General features: G+C 40.1%; 1 protein-coding gene and 1 long non-coding RNA gene across 5 annotated transcripts in view; both read left to right on the forward strand.

The window, feature by feature from the left end:
- sez6l (seizure related 6 homolog (mouse)-like) overlaps positions 1-20,962 on the forward strand; it is a 105,507-nt gene that overhangs the window by 2,276 nt on the left and 82,269 nt on the right. The gene's annotated exons all lie outside the window — the stretch shown is intronic.
- LOC146513795 (uncharacterized) lies at positions 8,353-11,850 on the forward strand. Its single transcript, XR_014875312.1, has 3 exons — positions 8,353-8,851; positions 9,903-10,910; positions 11,007-11,850. It is a non-coding gene; the product is annotated as an uncharacterized LOC146513795 (long non-coding RNA).

The following is a 20,962-nucleotide window of genomic DNA, read 5'->3' on the forward strand; positions in this document are numbered from 1 at the left end:
GCCGATGATCTTCTGTGCAGTATTGACTACTCTCTGGAGCGTCTTCCGCTCAGCCTGGGTGCAATGTGTGAACTACACTGTGATACACTATAGCGAGTGGTAGAAGGTCAGCAGCTTCTCACAGATGTTGTTCTTTCTGAGCACTCTCAGGTAGTGCAGATGCTGCTGTGACTTCCTGATGATGGTGGAGGTGTTTGCATTCCAGGAGAGGTCAGCTTATGTAGAGTGGAGGCAGGTCTACTCTGTGCCTCCTACAGTCCAGGATCATCTCCTTTGGCCTTGTGTTGTTTACAGCCAGATTGCTTACTGAACACCACACAGACATATTCAGCACCTCATATTCTGTACTGTGATGGGGTTTCAGAGCCCATCACAGTCTCTGCTATGCAGATGACACACAACTTTATCTATCATGAAGCCAAATAACACACAGCAATTGGTTTAACTGCATCCAGGTCTTTATAAAGACATAAAGAACTGAATGACATCTAATTTTCTGCTTCTAAATTCAGATCAAATTGACGTTATTGTACTTGGCCTTGAAAATTTTAGAAATATACTCTGCCATCCTGATTGTTACTCTAGATTCTTACTCTGGATGGCATTACCTTGGCCTCCAGTAATACTGTGAGGAACCTTGGAGTAATTTTGACCAGGATATGTCCTTCAATGCACATATTAAACAAATATGACTGCTTTCTTCCATTTGTGCAACATCTCTAAAGTTAGAAATATCCTGTCTCAGAGTGACACTGAAAAACTAGTTCATACCTTTATTACTTCCAGGCTGGACTATTGTAATTCATTATTATCAGGATGTCTTAAAAACTCCCCGAAAAGCCTTCAGTTAAACCAAAATGCTGCAGCAAGAGTGCTGCGAGGGGCTAGAAAGAGAGAGCAGATTTCTCCAATCTTGGCTTCCCTTCATTGGCTTCCTGTTAAATGCAGAATTGAATCAAAATCCTGCTCCTCACATGCAAGGTCTTGACTAATCAGGGCCCATCTTATCTTAATGACCTTGTAGTACCATATCACCCCATTAGAGCACTTTGCTCTCGAACTGCGGGCTTACTTGTTGTTCCTAGAGTATTTAAAAGTCGAATTGGAGGGAGAGCCTTCAATTTTCAGGCCCCTCTTCTATGGAACCAGCTTCCAGGAGACAGACATCATCTCTACTTTTAAGATTGGGCTTAAAACTTTCCTTTTTGCTAAAGCATGTAGTTAGGGCTGGATCACGTGACCCTGAATGCCCCCTTAGTTATGCTCCAATAGGTGTAGGCTACTGAGGGATTCCCATGATGCACTCAGTATTTTTTCTTCAGTCTCCTTTCTCACTCACTGTCTGTTAATAGACCTCTCTGCACTGAATCATACTTGTTATTAATCCCTTGCTCTCTTTCACAGCATGTCTTTTATCCTGCTTCCTTCTCTCACCCCAACCAGTCGCAGCAGATGGTTTTCCCTCCCTGAGCCTGGTTCTGCCAAAGATTTCTTCCTGTTAAAAGGGAGTTTTTTTCCTTCCCACTGTCGCCAAATGGCTTGCTCATAGTGGGTCATATGATTGTTGGGTTTTTCTCTGTATGTACTATTGTAGGGTCTACCTTACAATATAAAGTCCCTTGAGGCGACTGTTGTTGACATTTGGCGCTGTATACATAAAATCGAATTGAATTGAATCCCTGTATGCAGATTAGGGTTAGGGTAGTGTAGAACAGTGAGATCAAAACACACACTTGTGGGGAGCCACAAGTGTGTGTGTTAAAGTAAAGGAGAGGTGAGGACCGAGTTTGACAGTCTGTGGGCAGTTGGTGAGGAAGTTGAGGATCAATTAGTAAGTGAGAGCTGGGACAGGTCAGACAGTTTCCTCACCAGGATGTTGGGGATGATTGTGTTAAAGGTTGAGCTGTAGCTGTATAAACGATATACGATAGAAACTATATAAATTTGGCCAATGATAGAGATTTTGACTATACCGTTTTATCGCGATAGCGCATGTTGATGATGTCATCAAGCTGCGCCTGTTTTGGTCGAAAGCATCGCAGTGGCTACAACAATTATCATCTGCAAATTATACATAGAGTCATAGCAAAGAGATGAAGCACTTTTGAAATATGGGGAAAGCCAAAAACTGTGCTTCCTCCACTTCCATAACATTGATTCATTAATGTTGAATTCTCTCGCAGCTGCTCTTTGTTGCAGTATATTAATAACTAACCTCGTATTGTGGATGAATGATCTCAGTTGTTCTCCTGACTGAAGTTTGGCCCGTGTATAGCATCATGCTATGCGATTGCATTTGTCCCTAACCACCAGAATCCCTCACGTTAACTTTTATCGAGTGGAAAAAAGTTGGCGTTCATCCTCCAGCTTCACTGTGCTAATTAGTGTAGCTAGCAATCACGTAGCACAACATTATATACCAGGTAGTCCAACTTCAGTAACCCTGCAAACGCCACTGCTGTTTAGTTTTCTGTCTTCATTATTTTGGAAGTGGTAGCAGAGCTGTACATTTTAATTCGTTTCAAAAATCTCTCAGTCAGAACATGGTATGTGATGTTTAGGTGGAAACTAGCGAGCTAACTTCCTGTTAACTTCTAACTCCGTTAAATGTAATAACTTCTGTTTTCATGGATGCCTGGATGTTAAACTTAATTGTTACACATGGTAAAGCAGCAACGCTGATGATTTTATTAAAGATTAAAGAATTTAGACCGTTTTTAACTCCCAGTGTTCGTTTGACTTTGGGACGTGAAGGGACGGAGTTTTGGACCCAGATTACTCCGCGAAGCTCCTCACTACAGCAGCCATAATGCTCTGACAATCCATCAAGCAGTGCAGCTTACCAAAGTTGTACTAAAACATTTTTTAACAGATTTCTGCACGCCAAAATCAGTACGAGGTCAGTAAGCACAAGAATTCATACATAAGGCACACTCTCGATTTTTGAGAAAATTAAAGGATTTTAAGTTTGCCTTATAGTGTGGAAAATACGTTATACAGAAGAAAAGAATATATCTTTTATAGCTTCAAATTATATCGCAATATGAATTTTAGGCCATATCGCCCAGCCCTAGTCAGCCCCTAAGCTAATGTCGAATTCTCACACAAATAGCAACACCCATCTTTTAAATACCGTCTGTGGTGCAGTTCTTGAATTCACAAACATTAACATTAGATTCAGAGTCTTTCTTCTTGCATGTAGAGGAGGATAGGATCAATGTTGCTTTTAGCCCTAAACTCAGTAACCATCCATTGAAGTTGTAGAGACTGGATCCCTAATAAAAACCTGCAGGCAGATGGTTTTTGCTTCTTCAGTGATTTCTCAGCACGCTTCAATCATCTTGCTAATCCTTGTCTGTCTTTTCTTCCCCTGTATTCTTGTACATTTGTTCAATTTGTGAGTGTGCCCCCCCCCCCCACACACACACGTATCATGCACTGCATCATTGGTTTTTCTCACTGTTGGTGTATGTGTTTAATGAGCTTCCCCAGCAGAGATGTAGTGTTACAGAGCCGGCTCGTGATTGTGCGGTTATGTGTTAGTGTACGTACTAGTGTTTTTTAATGCGGATTGTGCCTGCAAATGAAGATAGACTGGATCATTGCGTGGTCTCATTTCTCGGGGTAAGAGTGATAATCTGCTAGAAAGACAGCTTGACAACTGAGTAGAGATTCCAGAGCTCCAGCTGGGAAGCAAAACCAATTGCAGCTTGAATCCAGAGTGCAAAACAGAGCTTTTTACTGACCCGCACTGACAGTGTTTTTCTTGTAAAAATATCAATAAGGCATGCCCGCTTCATTTAAAAAATATAGATCTTCTCTCCTCAAAAGAGCATCCATCTTGTAAGCCGCTTTTCTCCTCTACTCTCATCACAGCACCTCTCCAACTTCCTTTCCCTTTCTTCCTTTTCCTTTCTGTCTTCGTTCACTTGGCTTCTTTCTCTTCTTTTTTCTTTTCCCATTACTTGAGTGAAGAAGAAAAAAATGGAACCAGGAGGCAGACAGAGGAAATTGTTTCTTCTGGTTGAATACACCCAGGCTTATTATGCAACAAGATCCTCAGGCACCAAACTTTAGAAAATATTGTGCCAAGTTAGCATCACAAAAAGAAACCAAATGAGAGGAAGTAAGGCTAAAGTGTAATGAACCAAGTTGAGAAATAAGAGCAGCAGAGAATATTAACTAGTAGAAAAGCAATATCTTGATGTCCACCCCACATGTATACTTACAGACATTAAAATGGTTATTTTACACACTTACACACACCTGCGTGACCTAACATCACATTGATCCTATAAGCTGTACTTTAATTACAAATTTTATACCACTAAACATGAGTGAAATTAGTTGGTGGGACAGAGGAGGATGCTGGGAAAGGTGAGATAGAAGCAGGAGATCCACTGTGGTGACTCCTAAATGCGGCAGCTGAAAAAAGAAGAAAAGATCTCATATCAGTTTAGACCAAAAAACTGAAAACATTAATGTTATAAAACTAATTAGATTAGAATTAGGTTAGAATTCAGGATTTTTAGTAGTTTGGTTATGGTATTAGTGAAACAAAAATATTTTTCAATATTTTTTCATCTAAATACCTTAAAAAGGACTAAAGAGTAAAATAATCAGCAGCTGGATTCAGAGTGAAGCAAATGCTATCAAACACTCTGAAGTGTAAAAACTGAAAAGGAGAACGTGCCAGTAAGGGAGATAATGACTTTGGAAACCTTTCTTGTATAATATGAGGATTTTCAAGAGAAATGTTTTTTTTTATCTTTAATCAAAAAATATAATAAAAGCTATTTTTGAGACTCTGTTATCAAAGTGGCATGAAGTTAAGATCATGTAACAATAATGTAACATAATATGTAACATAACAGTAATGTAATTCAGATTTGGTGACAGCGTTACGCCAGTAAAGCTTTTGTGATGATACCTGTGGAACATCAGTCACTGTTTATATTGTTGCAGTGTGAAACACTTTCATATTTGCAGAGTTTGATGTTGGCTGTAAATATTGAGCTTTGCTAATTTTTGCAGAGCACATTTCAAGCGTTTTTGTGCTGTATTCGATTCAGAGAAGAATTACAGCATTAATGGTGGGAAAAGCAGCTTTACAGAAAATGTTCACACTCTCAGTTTGTTTGTGTGTGTTTTTGTGTTTGTATACTTAAAAGATAGACTGTGTAGTTTATCTATAAATCTTGCAATCTTAACTTTATGTGGCCAGAGGTACTTATATCTTTTAATAAATGGTGCTGAAAAGAATGTTTTTTCTGTTGCAAAGATAAACTACCAAGTGAAGTCAATCATAATCAATAACAAGACGTTATCAGGCTGTGGACTTGTCAAGGTATAAGACATTGTAGAGCCTTTAGCACCACTTATTAATAGATTTAAATATATTATTTAAATATATTATTCAAAACTGTATTTTTGATTCAAAACTTGTGCACCCAATTCTTGTTTTTAAAGTCAATAAAACTGTATGCTGTACAATGTAATTTAATAATTAAAAGCCCCAAATTACCATGACATTTTATATATAGTTTACTTTGTGTAATATGCATTACTCAACTGTTAAAGCAGTCTTTTTCAAGGGTGCAATTTTGTCTGTCGCCAGTCTGTCGAAGGGCTAACACACGGAGACAGAAAACCATTCACGCTTACGGGCAATTTGGATTAATCAATTAACCTATCCCCACAAACTGCATGTCTTTGGATGGTGGGAGGAAGCCGGAGTACCCGGAGGGAACACACGCAAACACAAAATGCAAACTCAACACAGAAAGACACCAGCCTGATGGTGGAATTGAAGTCAGGACCTTCTTGCTGTGCGGCAACAGTGCTAACCACCGTGCCACTGTGCTGCAATTTTGCATTCAGTGTTTTCATAAAAGCCTTTTTTTCATGCATTTACTACTACTGGTGACAACACACACAAGGTTTAAGGCCTGGACAAGTTTGAAACTTTTTGTCCTCCACAGTGGAAATTGCTGAAAATAAAAGTGGGTATCACTTTAGTCAGCTCCCAATTTTATAAATTCTGCACTCAGCTTTGTAGTCTCCAAAATAATTGAAATGCAGCCAGATGCTGCTCATTTCATATTTTCGCTCGATTTTTTTTACTTTTCCCTGACATCCTTGCATTTAAATCCATCTCCTGTCTCTGTGTGTACCTGGCGTGTACCACTACACTTGCTGTCTTTGAAACTTCTGTCCCCCTTCCTTTTTTTCGCATAATGCTATGATCCTAGTCAGTCTTTGCATGTGTGTGCCCATCATAAAAAAGTCGCCATACACACAGCAGGTATGAAAAAGGAGGTTATTTTAAGACAGAGACAGGCAGGAAACAACTGCAGCACAGGCAGAGCACAGGTGGGCTTAAGGGGTTTGGCCTTTCATTTCTAGAAGAGCTCCTCAGAATATGAGTCTCTGATTCCCATGATTATACAGATCACTGTGCTGACGCAGTGTTTTCTTATGAACTACATAGCTGCAGAGATCTGTGGTTGTCCACCCTTTTTGGGACAAAGCCAAAAAAGGTTAAGTTCTTTTAAAGTACAGTGGTCACTTGTTTATCGCGGGAGTTTCATTCTAAATATAACCCGCGATAGATGAAATCTGCGAAGTAGCCAGCTTTATTTTTTTACAATTATCATAGATGTTTTAAGGCTGTAAAACCCCTCACTACATACTTTATACACATTTCTCAGACAGGCATGAACATTTTCACAATTCTCTCTCTTGTTTAATTAAACACCCTCAAAGTTCAAACCTTTGTAGAAAAACAAGTCCAGTATTATAGAATGAAACCAAAGATCAAACCCTGTTTTCAGGTCCAGAACATGGTCCAGAGCAGCTGTGAGAGAATTCAACATGAATGAATCGAATGGTACGGAAGTAGAGGAAGCAAGAAGAAAGAGTTGAGTAAAGTTCGCTTAATGTGCCTTATAATCCAAAAAATACGGTAACTTCTACCTTCCTTTAGCATGTGCAGAAGTCCAACTTTTTGTGCGATGGTTAGCATCTTCCCCTGCCTCTGGGTGCTACCGCAGGAGCCTCTGATGGTGCAAAACATTTCGTCAACATTGTTGTGCTTGTTGGGGAGAAAACTTACAAACATACAGTAAAGCACTTTAGAGTCACACTGCCAGCGATCGAAGATTTATGTAAATTTTCAAGCTGAACGCGTTCTGTTCTGTAAAAGAAGAAGAAAAAAACGTGCAAAATTGCACAAAAAAGAAAATCAGCAAAACAGCGAGGCTGCGAAAGGTGAACTGCGTTATAGCAAGGGACCACTGTACAAATAAAATAGGTGAACACATTGATATTAGTATTAACTAACCAATCATTTTATAATAGTTTCATTTTATGGGAATTAACAGTACATATCTTGTTGCAACCCCTGTAGAGAAAATGTTGTATTTTAAGTATTATCTTTTCAGTTGGGAGTGTATCTGTCACAACGGGACTGAACGGACTCACGCGCAGGCTCTAGGTCGTGAAAGCACAAGAGTCTTTATTATGATACACCAGGTGAATATGTACAAAAGTGAGGGGAAAGCTGGGCTCCGGGGGTCCACACACGAACGGGAAAGACGCTGAAAGTCACACACACACTCCGTCCACTCCTCACGCTCCTCTTCACACTCCAATCACTCGGGTAACACAGGGGTTGGTCCAGGGAATCTGTACACAGAGACACGAAGGGATTACAAAGGAAGATCGCTGTGAAAACACTCTAGAGTTAACTGAGCTGGGGTTACACTGACGAGGGTCGGCAACGGTCCAGCGACGAGAAACACAGAGCTGCCATCTTATAAAGGAGCTGGGACACTCGTGATGAGCCACAGGTGCGTGATTGCGACCAGGTGCGTGGGCCAAGGGCAGGAGCCCACAGGTGAGCTCCGCCCAGGCAGAGGGAGGAGGGAAAGAGGGGAAGGGAGAGAGCAGGAACAAAAAGAATATAAACATATGTAGCCATATTGAGCCGACCGGGTAGGCACAGGGACCCTGACAGTATCTATATCCCTGTTGGTGTTTGCTGCATCTGGAGTATAAATCCCTCACAAACTGTCTTTTCAGTGAGTCCATTTGCTCATTAGTCCCAAAGTCTCTAAAATATAGTCTGGGCTTCTGCACAAACTTACAACATCTTATAACAACATCTTAGTGAATTATTAAGATTTGGGGGGAAGTTATGTACCTCCTGTGCTGCCCTTCTGCTTCTAACCCAGGCAGTGTTCACATGTAAGGAAGATGCCCGAAGAAGTAGCAGGTCTTAGCTGCAGTCATCTCTTCAGCTTGGCACATCTTCTAAGACCTTTATGACACAACTTTTATGAAGGGGGCTGAAAGTGTGTGTGTTTGCTGTTCAGTGTGATTTATTCTGTCTCAGCATCCATGATTATCCTCTCTAGGATGGCTTCAGGATTGCACAGATGCTGCTGACACATCCCTACAATAGAAGTAATTAAGCAAAGCTTAACTTTGTGTGCATCTGTTGTAATCCATGCTGTGTTTGCAGTTGAACTAAACTATTTTGGGTTGGTTCTGCTTGAGGCTTCTTCTTTCTAGAGCTTTCCTCTTTAAAAGTGTTGTGGGGTGGAAGTAGTTTTAATGTTTTATTCTGTGTGTTTTAATGGTTTGGTTTTAAGTTGTGGTTTTATGCATGTCTGTGTACAGTTTGCATGCTTTTATTTTGAAGTTTTTAATCTTAATCAAAGAAAATATCCACACCAGCTCACTCTGCATGAAATGGGAAATTAGGGCAGACAGGGAGCAGTCATAGTACAAAAGTGGCACATGCATGAAGGCAGCAGCACTTCAGCTTGAGCAGCAGCAGGATGGATAGGCAGTAGGGATGGGTACCGGTATCCGGTGCCATGATGGCACCGGTTCTGACATAAACGGTAGTAACCAGACCGAAAAGCAGCGCACATTTCGGTGCTTTATTTCGGTGCTTTTTTTTCCTGAGCTGTGATACACTTTGAATTCTAGCCAATCATTTTACGTTTCCGGGGATAGTAGGCGGGTCCAGGTACGTACGTTCTTTTAGAGCAGAGCTACAGGTTATAAATGCCCAAGGCGAAGCGGTCAAAAGTCTTGCTGTACTTCACAGCAAAAGATGCAAACTCAGCAGCCTGCAACAAGTGCTTTAAGGTGATACTGTGGAAAGGAGGTAACACCTGAAATCCGATGAAACACCTGGCGACGCATAGCGGTTTTTTTAAAAGCCGAAAAATGCGCCGTATTTGATAGCTTGCTGCGAGACCTCACACCGAGCGCATCTACTGCAGGTGTGGTGCCTGTTATCGGACGAAGAGTTAGCAACATCCCCCAAAAAGCTGAAGAGTAGAGTCCTGGCCCCTAGCCCTGCCAGTGTAGCAGAAATGATGAGGATGATGATGGCAGCAGCAGCCGTTCTTCTCTGCGTGAGTAGCTTAATGTTGTTCGTGTATAATTGACGTTGAGTAGGCTAACCACGTTATTACATTAATGTATGTAAGGTGAACTAGCAAACATCATCATAGCTACATGCGGCTGTCTTCTTGTTTGATGGCAGATACTCCCTTCACCCTGGCCAAAAAGGCTAAAATGACCAAATAAAAAGTGGGAAACAGTTAAACATGAGAGGTTTTTGGACAACGTTTTTGTTTTTTCCTTTGTTTAAGCACTGCTTCCAGCCAAGAGTGATACCATATATGCCCTATAGCTGCAGAAAAGGCTAACATTGTTATCTTTTTACAAAAAAAACAGCTGAACATGAGAGGTTTTTGGACCAATTTTGTGTTCTCCATTCTTTAAGCACCGGTTCGAGCACCGTTTAAGCACCGGCACCGTTTCAAAAGTACCAGTTTGGCACCGGTATCAGATAAAACCTAAACGATACCCATCCCTAATAGGCAGAATGATGCCAAGGAGATTGGCCTTGAAACTGTTTGAGGAACTGTTGTTGAATATGATGGAGGAGTTGGACCCAGTAGGAAGGCCTGTCCAAGCAAGACATAACCGGTGAAAAGAGTGATTTCTGTGATGGTTGGTGCTAGAGCATCTATTTCAAGACTGTTGCACCAGTACATATATGTATAGGATGGACTTCTAGCTTGGTTTTGTCTTAGTTTTTTTAATGCCCTTGGTTTGTTTTATTGTAAATAAATTGTTAACTGCTACACTTGAGTTTTTTCTCCTTGGCTATCACTTCCTTTTATTTTTTTCGCTGCTCTCTACCTGATGGAAAAGGACCCCCCTCTTCCTTCTCTCTCTCTTCCTTCTCCTTTTCCCTCTTCTTTACAAAAAAGTGTATTAAACTATTTATGAATGGTTGAAAGGCACACAAATGTAAACATAATGAAGTTATAGAATAGCATTTTTTAAGGAAATGTAACTGTGGTCAGGTTATTTCAGTTTGATAGTTTCCTCTCAAAGGTCAGTACTCTCAAGATGGCCAGTGTTACTTGTTCAAATGGGCACTTAAAAGTTCATAAACGTTGAATACTTTGTGGAAACACTAATCGTAGCAATAGAATTAACTGAAGTTCTGTCACAGTTATAAAAAGTAATATTTTTAAGCCTTTAATGTAGAGTCAGTTGCTGTTTGATACTTTAACATCTTGGAGATGGCATAACTCTCATTTATGCGTTCCTGCATTTTAATGTTGTTACTGTACCTTACACTGTGTTCTACATTTCCCCTGTTTTCATTCATCATTAGCTGCAGAGCACTAAGAGGATAGCATGATTCAATGTTGCTTAACTCAACCCAAGCACAGAGAATACACTATGCACGCACGCATGCACACAGACAGGCAGACAGGCAGACAGACAGACAGACAGACAGACAGAAAAAGCTCAGAATTTCTTTTTTCTTTCTGGTCAAATACAAATTGCTGTGTCCATTACTTGAAACTTGGGTTTTTCTCTGTATCTATGAAGCGTCTTGAGGCGACTTTTGTTGTGATTTGGCGCTATATAAATAAAATTGAATTGAATTGAATTGAATCAACAAGTTCTCCAATAAACCACATCCACATTGGAAGGATGTTGGTGTCATAAATACACTTCCATTCAGGAGATTGGAGCGGGAATCTGACACCTTTCACATGAACCTGCAGTTAAAAGTGCTTCAGATGACAAATCATAAAGTGTTAGTGCTAAGTAATGCTGTGAAAAAGGCACATTTAAGATTGTGGGCTCTGGATGCAAAAATGAATTACTGGCAAGAAGTAAGAACAGAATCAACAGCTTAAGGCTGCCAGGAACAAGAGCAAAAACTAAATTTAGGAAATTTGCCCAAGAGAGAAAACAACCCTGGAAAGTTAGGCTGGGGAAAACCAGAGGCCTACACTACAAAGCAGGATTTTGTATTAACCAGGTAAACAGATAACTGTTTTTTTGTACTACAAAGTTGGGTCACATCTTACCAGGGTACATCACCACCACAATCCATGCGGTGAACCTAAATATACACAAAAAACAATAAGTTATCATCCAATTTGTTTCTCATCTCTTGGTTACCATGTTAGGCTTCCTTATTCATGAAAATGTTGGTTTTAATACTTTGTGGTTAGTCGATTTCAACAAAAAAAAAATAAAAAAAATAAAAATAGTAAAATTAACCTCAAGAGAATCATGTTAATAAATAAAAGGTTTTTGTGTTACCTGACTATTATTGAGGGGTATGGGACACATTTCTTAAATAAATCTGTTTTATTGACTTTTTCATTTTAATATTAATAACTAAAATGACATCTATGGTGTTACAGGTCAATTTCGACACATATATATATATGTACATCAAGAAAAGACCAAAAGTTTTTTTTTCATCAGTAGACCTTTAACTATTTAAGCGCCTTGAGGCGACTTTTGTTGTGATTTGGCGCTATATAAATAAAATTGAATTGAATTGAATATTAACCGGAACTTACTTCGTAGTGCAAGGCCCAGGTCGGAAGACTGGAGCACAGAAGGATAAGCAGATGATATGATAAAGACAAAGGGAAAGGTCATATATACAGCGGTGATTAGACACAGGAAGGAAAAAAAATAGTGAAAGCAATTAAATACAGGTGAAACATTGGCAAGACAGACAGTCAAAAAGCAGGCCAAGCAAAGTTACCAAAATAAAACAAGACGAGGAGAAAAAAGGCACAAACATGAGACAGAGTATAGCACAGAAACCCAAAACTCTACAACAAAAATACCATAAAGAACCTAGGATCATGACAGTTAAATACTAGCTCTCACTATTCTGACAGCAAGAGGAAGAAAATTCCATAGTTTAAGAAAAAACAAACAAAGGCAGCCTCGTGGTATATCGGACATATAGGGTACACTGACCATAGCAGCAGTGGAAGACTGAATGGCTATAACATAAAAAGAAAGGCAAGTGGTGCAAACCTGTCTCCTAAAACTCAAAAAAAGAACCCACGAAAGGAAGTAAGCCTATTTCCCAAAAATGTCATGCTGTCCCTTTTTAGCAGAAGGCTACGCATACTCAGAGCTTCTGGTTGGATATCGTTGCTGAATTTGTTCAGAACCTTTGAGCTTCAAGATAGGAATAGAAAAGCCAATAAAGAAAAGGCAAATGACAGAATTCTTGGAAGGAAGAAAACTGTTTCCTCCCCTCACAAAATCTATATTTAACGCCTGCTACCCACAGTCGCAGTCAGAAAAGGCATTGAAAATGTTGTTCATTTTTGTTCCACAGCAAATGATGAATTGTGATCCAGAAAGAGATTTGATATGGTTGTCTGGGATTAAAGTGACATTTTGGAGTTTCAGTCTGAGTGAGTTACACCCACACAAACGCACCCTGACACTTTGCCTTGTCAAAGTCACTCCGAGCAGACTGGCAAAATCAAGTGTGTTTGCAACCAAGCCTTTAAAAAGTTAATATTCCCGTTCCTATTTGCCTCAAAGCTAATAAACCATGTCACCGCTCTGCTCCCTTATCTATGTGCCTTTGATACGGGAATCCCACTGAAGAAGGTCTTTTGATGCAATCGACAAACCTAGCCTATGTGTTATAATCCATGCTGCTGATAACTGCGCCTGTCATGCTGTCGAGTCGATGTATTTGTCTCCACTTGAATAGTTTGGAAAGAACAGGCTAAGTATTTTGTGATTGAAAGTATGTATGTTATTGCTGTTTGTTTTTTATTAATCCATGATATACTCCCATGTGGGCTGTAAGGTTCAATGCATCAGCTCTTCTGTTTTGTTGCCCCTCAAAAGACTGATTGATTGATTTATTCATGTCATGTGGTGCAGAGACTTACAGAACAGCAAACCCTTGTCTGAGCTTTTGAGAGATTTAGTCTCCAAAAAGTTAAGAATGTATTTAAAGGCTGAGAGAGACGTGCCAAGCCTTCAGCTTTGGTCTAAGCAGAACTGAGCTTCCTGCAAGATGATGACTGCCCATGCAGGACAGTTGTTTTTGTTGAGCAGAATCACAAAGAAGTCTTAACAAAAGTCTAAAAAAATGCTGAAATGTGTGGGATGCTGCTGCTTGTTGCAGCTTTTTCATTCTAAAAACATTTTTGGGTGGTTCAACTTAGAAAGCCAGAAAGTACAGTTTGAAAGGATTATTTTGGAAGCTTTATGGGTTTAAATTTTTTATTTAGCTTCATATATATTTAAAGTAATTTCCCACCCTCGAGGCAATCATTGCTTTCCATTATTTTCTGTGTACAACACAAATCAGCTTCCAGAGGCTTGAGATTTAGTTGTAATAGCTAATCCACTCACTGTATTTGTCCATATTGTTACAGTTACAATGACACATTGTAACTAGATGGTAATGCAGTTGAGGAGAGGGATGGTTTTAACAAAAGTCAACAGCCTCTTGTCTTAGATAAACTAATGTACTTACCAAAAATCAGGCAGAGCTAAACTCCTGTTGGCTGATCCCTTTGTTTTCAGTTTCATGCCAGATGCAAACCCAAGGGCTGCGTTTTTCTTTTAAATTCATTGTAAATGCAGGTTGCCAAACTGTTTTTATTGGATTCAACTGATGACTTTGTGACAATGTACATGTAATTTTGATGTCACTGGGTCATTTAAGTATAGTTCTCAATACAGGCCTCGATGCAGCTCCACTTATAAAAACTATCTGGAACCAGCTGTTGATATTTTTAGAGCCACTGTTAATTTTCTTAATGTATACCCTGCAAAGTCCTACAGTACCTACTGTAGAAATGCACAAAGAAAACCTTATGGAGACACACTTATCCTGTTGCTGTAAAATATAAAAGAAAATGAAGTGAAAGGACCCAGAATTTTAGAGCCATGCCGCTGGGGTTTATTTTAAAAACTGCTTGTGGTAAGACATCTGTGATTGGATACTGAATCGTCCCATCATGTTGCTGCTCAAAACCAATCTAATGTTCTAAAATTTATACTCAATTTAGATGTTTTGATGTACAGCTAGACTACACTAGAACCCCTCATATAAAATAAGCTATACTAGACGCTTGAGACAGAGATTCAGCTTTTTCTAATCCTCTCCAGTTAGTTCGCATTTACAGTTCTATACTGTCAAAGATCTTAGTGGTGCTCCTAGTTTGCAGTTTTTTGAGCAGCTTAGAAGTGCAATGAATGAAACGAATGAAGAAAAAAAAATGAATTGCTGATGTTGTTTTATATTTCTGAAAAACAACAGAGAAATAAAGAAGACTGTTTCATTATTACAGTTCTCACATGTATTGCTTTCTTTTCATTTCATTATTTATTACTGAATGTTCTCCATGTTGACATCTGGGTCATGGCCACTCAAAGTTCAAGCTTGAAGCATTTGTCTCTTCTTCTCTGGCTCCTCAGCTCTGCTCCCTGTCACCCTCACAACTGATGTACCTGGTGCAAACATACATGTACTTTTTTAGGGTGCGGGGTGATGTGGTGTGGTTTTTGCAATCAAGAACAGGAAATACATTAGAACATGAATAAATATTAGAAAGAAGAAGCCTTGGTTCCCGGGTATGATAGGTCAACTCATAGTCCTGCAGATGTTCAGGGATTCTATGGATCCTGCTAGGACTGGGACTTCGTGCATCATCCCGATCTCTGGATGTAGCCATGTCATGTAGGTGCAGCACATCTGGTTCGAGGGACTACTTTGACCAGAATGGTGTACGTCAGTTCAGTGCTGGGTTGTGCTATGATAGTTATCTTGGTCAGAAGGAGAGGCTGACATCCAGGGAGTAGATTGTATGAGGTGGAGTTTATTTACATGCAGATGGATGGTACAGGGACGTATGGCATAGTGTAGGAGGATGTGTCATGTTGGTCATGTTGTGTGGTTTCTGCGATCAAGAACATGAAATACATTAGAACTTGAATAAGGATTAAAGGGTAATACAGCTGCCCACAAATTCCACCACAACAAATCTGCTAAGGAAATGGATCTAATACCGCTCCTTAGGAGCGTTCACATTTAGTTAAGCACGATTCAAATAGGCCACAAGCTGTAACTTCAACACAAGGGATGAAATATTTATATTGAGGCAGGTGGTCAGTAGTCAACCCATCTAGTTAGCCACTACATAATACACCCATATTACGGCATTCAAAGTCACATGAATTGGTAAAAGGAACAAAAAAAGCTGGAACAAGGCCAGAAACTATCAAATTACTGGGCCACACAGCTTTTGCTAATTAGCATATATGCCAAAGATAGTTAGAACCAATATGCACAAAAGTAGTAGGGTGAAGCACTGAACTCATGTTTATTCATAACAAACACAGAATGGGCTATTTGCTTTGGTTCCCAACAGCTCTATCCTGCATCCTCAGCCCAATTCAATTCAATTCAATTTTATTTATATAGCGCCAAATCACAACAAAAGTCGCCTCAAGGCGCTTCATAGATACAGAGAAAAGCCCAACAATCATATGACCCCCTATGAGCAAGCACTTTGGCGACAGTGGGAAGGAAAAACTCCCTTTTAACAGGAAGAAACCTCCGGCAGAACCAGGCTCAGGGAGGGGCGGCCATCTGCTGCGACCGGTTGGGGTGAGAGAAGGAAGACAGGATAAAAGACATGCTGTGGAAGAGAGACAGAGATTAATAACAGATATGATTCAATACAGAGAGGTCTGTTAACACATAGTGAGTGAGAAAGGTGACTGGAAAGGAAAAACTCAATGCATCATGGGAATCCCCCGGCAGCCTACATCTATTGCAGCATAACTAAGGGAGGATTCAGGGTCACCTGGTCCAGCCCTAACTATATGCTTTAGCAAAAAGGAAAGTTTTAAGCCTAATCTTAAAAGTAGAGATAGTGTCTGTCTCCCGAATCCAAACTGGAAGCTGGTTCCACAGAAGAGGGGCCTGAAAACTGAAGGCTCTCCCTCCCATTCTACTTTTAAATACTCTAGGAACAACAAGTAGGCCTGCAGAGCGGGAGCGAAGTGCTCTAATAGGGTGATATGGTACTACAAGGTCATTAAGATAAGATGGGGCCTGATTATTTAAGACCTTGTATGTGAGGAGCAGGATTTTGAATTCAGTTCTGGATTTAACAGGAAGCCAATGAAGGGAAGCCAAAACAGGAGAAATATGCTCTCTCTTTCTAGTCCCTGTCAGTACTCTTGCTGCAGCATTTTGCCCAGAAACTAAGTCAGGCTGTCCAGGTCAGGAGCTAATCCCATGACTGCACTAAGGCATCTGGGTAATGTAGTCCACCCTAACACAGACCTTTCTGCAATTGGTTCAAATGACAAGGAGATGGTGTCTTTGCATCAAGTTCAACAGATTTATATAGCAAATGTTACTTACATAATTTCCTACTATGTTTATAATTTAACAGGAAATGGGACACAACCTTTTTCTCTTTTTCTTTGTCTTCATAACTTTGCTCAAACTGCTTTGATTCTTTGCTTATACCAAGGCGTTACCTTAAGCCAGTTTGCATTTGTTTCTTGTTCTTGTTCAGCTGGGTGTAGCTGATTTAAGTGTCTGATCAGGTTTTTTTAACAAAGACTTTGATGTTTTAGTTTGTGTCTTTGGTTACAGTTTCCGTACTATCGACATGTTAGTGAATGACTGTGAGTGTGCATGCAACTATTTGTGGTGCTGTGCATGCACGAAACAGACCTGGTTGTAATGGGACATGAGAGACATTTCTGGTGTCTGGACATTTCTTTTAACATAGCTGGTAACATGAAAACAGAGATATGTATAGACTGGGCTAAAACATGCATGCACACTAGAGTGAACAGCTTAACTTGCAAAAACAACTAAGAACATGGGAAGTCATTAATGGTCATGATTGTCTAAAGCAGTCAAAGTGTATCAAGATTTTTAGTCCGAGGAGAGTTGGAGCTGTCTCTTTTCTTTGGCATCACTCTCTTACATCCCTCTCTTTCCCTTCCTTTCCCCTCCAGGCCTCCCTACTGCTAAATGGAGGCAGGCAGGAGTGTGAGGAGAGTTTCAATGACTTGATGTCTGCAAGTGCACTCACATTCCAATGTTTCTGCTTAGTTGAGTAGCTAACAAACATGTAGTCTTTAGCACGCACACACAGATTTGTATTGCTGTTGCATACTTGTTAGAAACTTCATTGACTGTATTCATTCCCATTCCCCCTGTGACATTTCCATTTAATCCTATCCTAATCTAAGCTTCTAAACCCAAATCTTACTCTACAGCAGCCCTGAAAAGAAGTACATTTTTTCTGACTGGAATATTTTCTTCTTCCTCCTTTCTTTTTGAGGACATTTAATCCTTGTGGGGATTAAATAGGAAGACGTGTAGAGTTCCAAAACTGTGGCAGCAAAGAACACACTACTTTAAAACGATTTTGACTTTTCAGCATGTTCATTTTACTGCAGCTACTTCATTTTTCACATACTGTAGCACTCCACCTCCACCTCATTGACTAGATTATTTATCAAGGGATTCTCGGCACTAGTGCTTCTAATGCCCATGCTATGAAAAACATATTTATAAAATGTAATCGCTGATGTGAAATGTGAGGCTCAGCCATCATAGAAGTCCTTGACAGTCTTCTCTTTCTTATTGATGTCCACCTGTGAGCTGTGGCACAGTGTGCTATGTACAAACTGCCATGAACTTTTAAAAACGCCAAGACTGCATCATAGCAGAAACCACAAGAAGCAAAAATCTGGCTGTCTGGGTTTTCAAGATTAAAGATTAATTTATGTTTCTTCTACAGCACAATGGTTTCTCTTTTTCTAGAAATTCTGACTGTCACATGATGATCTGTCAGGTCCAGCATCAACCCATGATCACAGACTGTATATAAAAGATGGACACAGCCACTATGAGGTCACCCTTTTGGTTGGTCAGTTTGGTGGTACATACAATTTGCTACAACATGACATCTGATGCTGAGAGTAAAGCAGCTACCTTGTTTACGTGTGTTTCAGCCTCCTCAGCTCTAGTGCTGACTAACCTGTCACAGCTTGGTGCTGGTGCTCGTGATAACCCATCTGCCAGCATGATGTATTTTAACGGCATGCAAAACAACTGAAAGTCATAGCGCTGCAACGCCATCATCATGCGCTGACTTCTGGGTTACATGTCGTTGAGGTTCTTTTTTCTGATTGAAATGAGAGCTTTGTGATCAGTCTCTTCTGTAAAGGCTGCTAATCCATATACATAGCTGTGAAATTTTCCACAACCAAACACTAAGCCCAAAGTCTCTTTTTCAATCTGACCATAGTGTTGTTCAGTTTCTGTCACTGATCTGGACGCATATGCTACAAGTTGCCATTTGTGTCTGTTCTTCTGGAGCAGCGCAGCTCAATTTTGATGATGTTATGAAACCAGTAGCAAAGACAATCAACTGTATTCACTCTAAAGCTCTGTACCACCGACAGTTTCAGCAGTTTCTGCATGACATCCAGGCTGAATATGGTGACGTAATTTATTACAATGATGTGAGGTGGCTAAGTCGGGGGTCTGCACTACAGCGATTTTTCTCTCTCAGAGAGGAAATCAGACAGTTTTTAGATGAGAAGGGACAACCAATGGAAGAACTGTCTGATCCTGTATTGCTGGCAAATCTGGCTTTTTTGGTTGACATTACGAAGCATCTGAATGCGCTGAATGTTATACGCTCACATCAAGGCCTTTGGAACCAAACTGCAACTTTTCCAAAGACACTTGTCTCTAACAGAGCCCTGTACCACACACTTCCCAGCTTTGAAAGAGGTTATTGACAGTTTCACAGAGGACATTAATGTCCAAATGAAGAGGTACGCAACAGCTATCACATCTCTTTCTGGAGAATTTAATAAACGCTTTCAGGACTTTGCAGCTATTGAAAAAGACATGCTGCTTTTCTCATCTCCCTTCTCTGTGGACCCTGATGATGCTCCTCCACAGCTTCAGCTGGAGCTCATTGAGCTGCAGTGTGACGATGAGTGCCGCGGAAAACACCGGCAGTGTTCTCTTGTTGACTTTTATCGGCAGCTAGACAAAGACAGGTTTACTGAAGTGCGATCTCTTGCTAAGAAAATGCTGAGCTTATTTGGTTCCACATATCTGTGTGAGCAAACATTCTCTGTCATGAACTTAAACAAGAACCGATTGAGATCAAGGATGAGTGACTCCCACTTGCGTGATATTTTACGCATCTCAACCACTGCCCTCAAACCAGACCTAATTGCTTTACTAAAATCTAGATCTCAGTATCACCCCTCTCATTAGTCCAGGGATGCCCAAATTCTGTACTGGAGAGCTGCTATGCATATTTTGTTAAACTCTTAAGATTTGGTTTTAACTGTTGATGTTATGCTCTTAATTCATAATTGAGTGTGCTGTGTACATATTGTGTAAATTTACAAATGTGTTTACTTCTTGCGGCAAGTGAACTTCCAGTTGTGCAATCTTCCAGTAGATGTGAAAAACCTTGGCTTCCTGAAAGGTCTTGTAAAAGTCAAAGGGTGAAATTGACTTAAAAAAAAACTTTATTGATAACAGAACACTTTTCATTACTTATAACTCCTGTTTAAATGTTCATTAGGCAAAGATATTGCAAACTCATGGAAATTTAGGGTATTCTATACAGTTTGTTCAATGTTGTCTGACTCTCCAGATATAAATGAAAGGCGGAATTGTGTCTTTAGAGTTGTAAATGCTTGCCTGAGTGTCTTTTATTTAGGTACATTTCTATTTTAAAAATAAAGGTAATTGTGACTATTAAAATTGTTCTTCATTATATTTTCATGTAACTTTGTTATGAAAAAAAGTCAAAAGGAACCATTGGCCCCCAGGCATCTTCACTTTATAAAATTTGGCCCTCTTTGCAAAAAGTTTGGACACCCCTGGTTTTGATAGATCAACGAGGACTGGCTCCGTAGTTATAGTTTCCTTAGGTTTTTTCCACACTTTCTCATGTTGGGCCGTCCACTCGAACACTGTATTGTGCTCTAGCAGCTCCCTGAGGCATGTTGTCTTAGAGGTAAGATTAGGAATGAACTTACCCAGGAAGTTGATCATTCCCAAGAATGCAAGACACCTTTTTTGTGAGTGGGTGCAGGCGTATCCAATATGGCTTGTATTTGACTGATCAGGTTCCACCCCTTCACTTGTGACCTTGTCTGCCAAAAAAGGTCATCTCTGTAACACCAAAGAGGCATTTGTCTCTATTCAGTTTTAGTCCGTTCTTTTTAACTCTCCGTTAAAGTTTCTTCAGCCTTTCATCGTGTTGTTGTCTTGTATTTCCTCAGACGATGAGGTCATCTATGTAGACTCTGGTGCCTTCCAGCCCTTCTATTATGGACTCCATTGCTCTGTGGAAGATCTCTGGTGCTGATGTAATGCCTAAAGGGAGCCTTAAGAAACAGTAACACCCAAATGGTGTGTTGAAGGTAGTGTACCTGTTGCTTTCTGGGTCTTGCCTTTAAACTTTAAAGCCATCATCACAGTGAGTCTACTGTAGAAACATGAACCTGTAGAAACATGAACCAGTAGAAACGCAGACTGTAGCTTGGCTGT

This window comes from Neolamprologus multifasciatus, chromosome 7 (genome assembly GCF_963576455.1).
Source record: "Neolamprologus multifasciatus chromosome 7, fNeoMul1.2, whole genome shotgun sequence".
NCBI lineage: Eukaryota > Metazoa > Chordata > Actinopteri > Cichliformes > Cichlidae > Neolamprologus > Neolamprologus multifasciatus.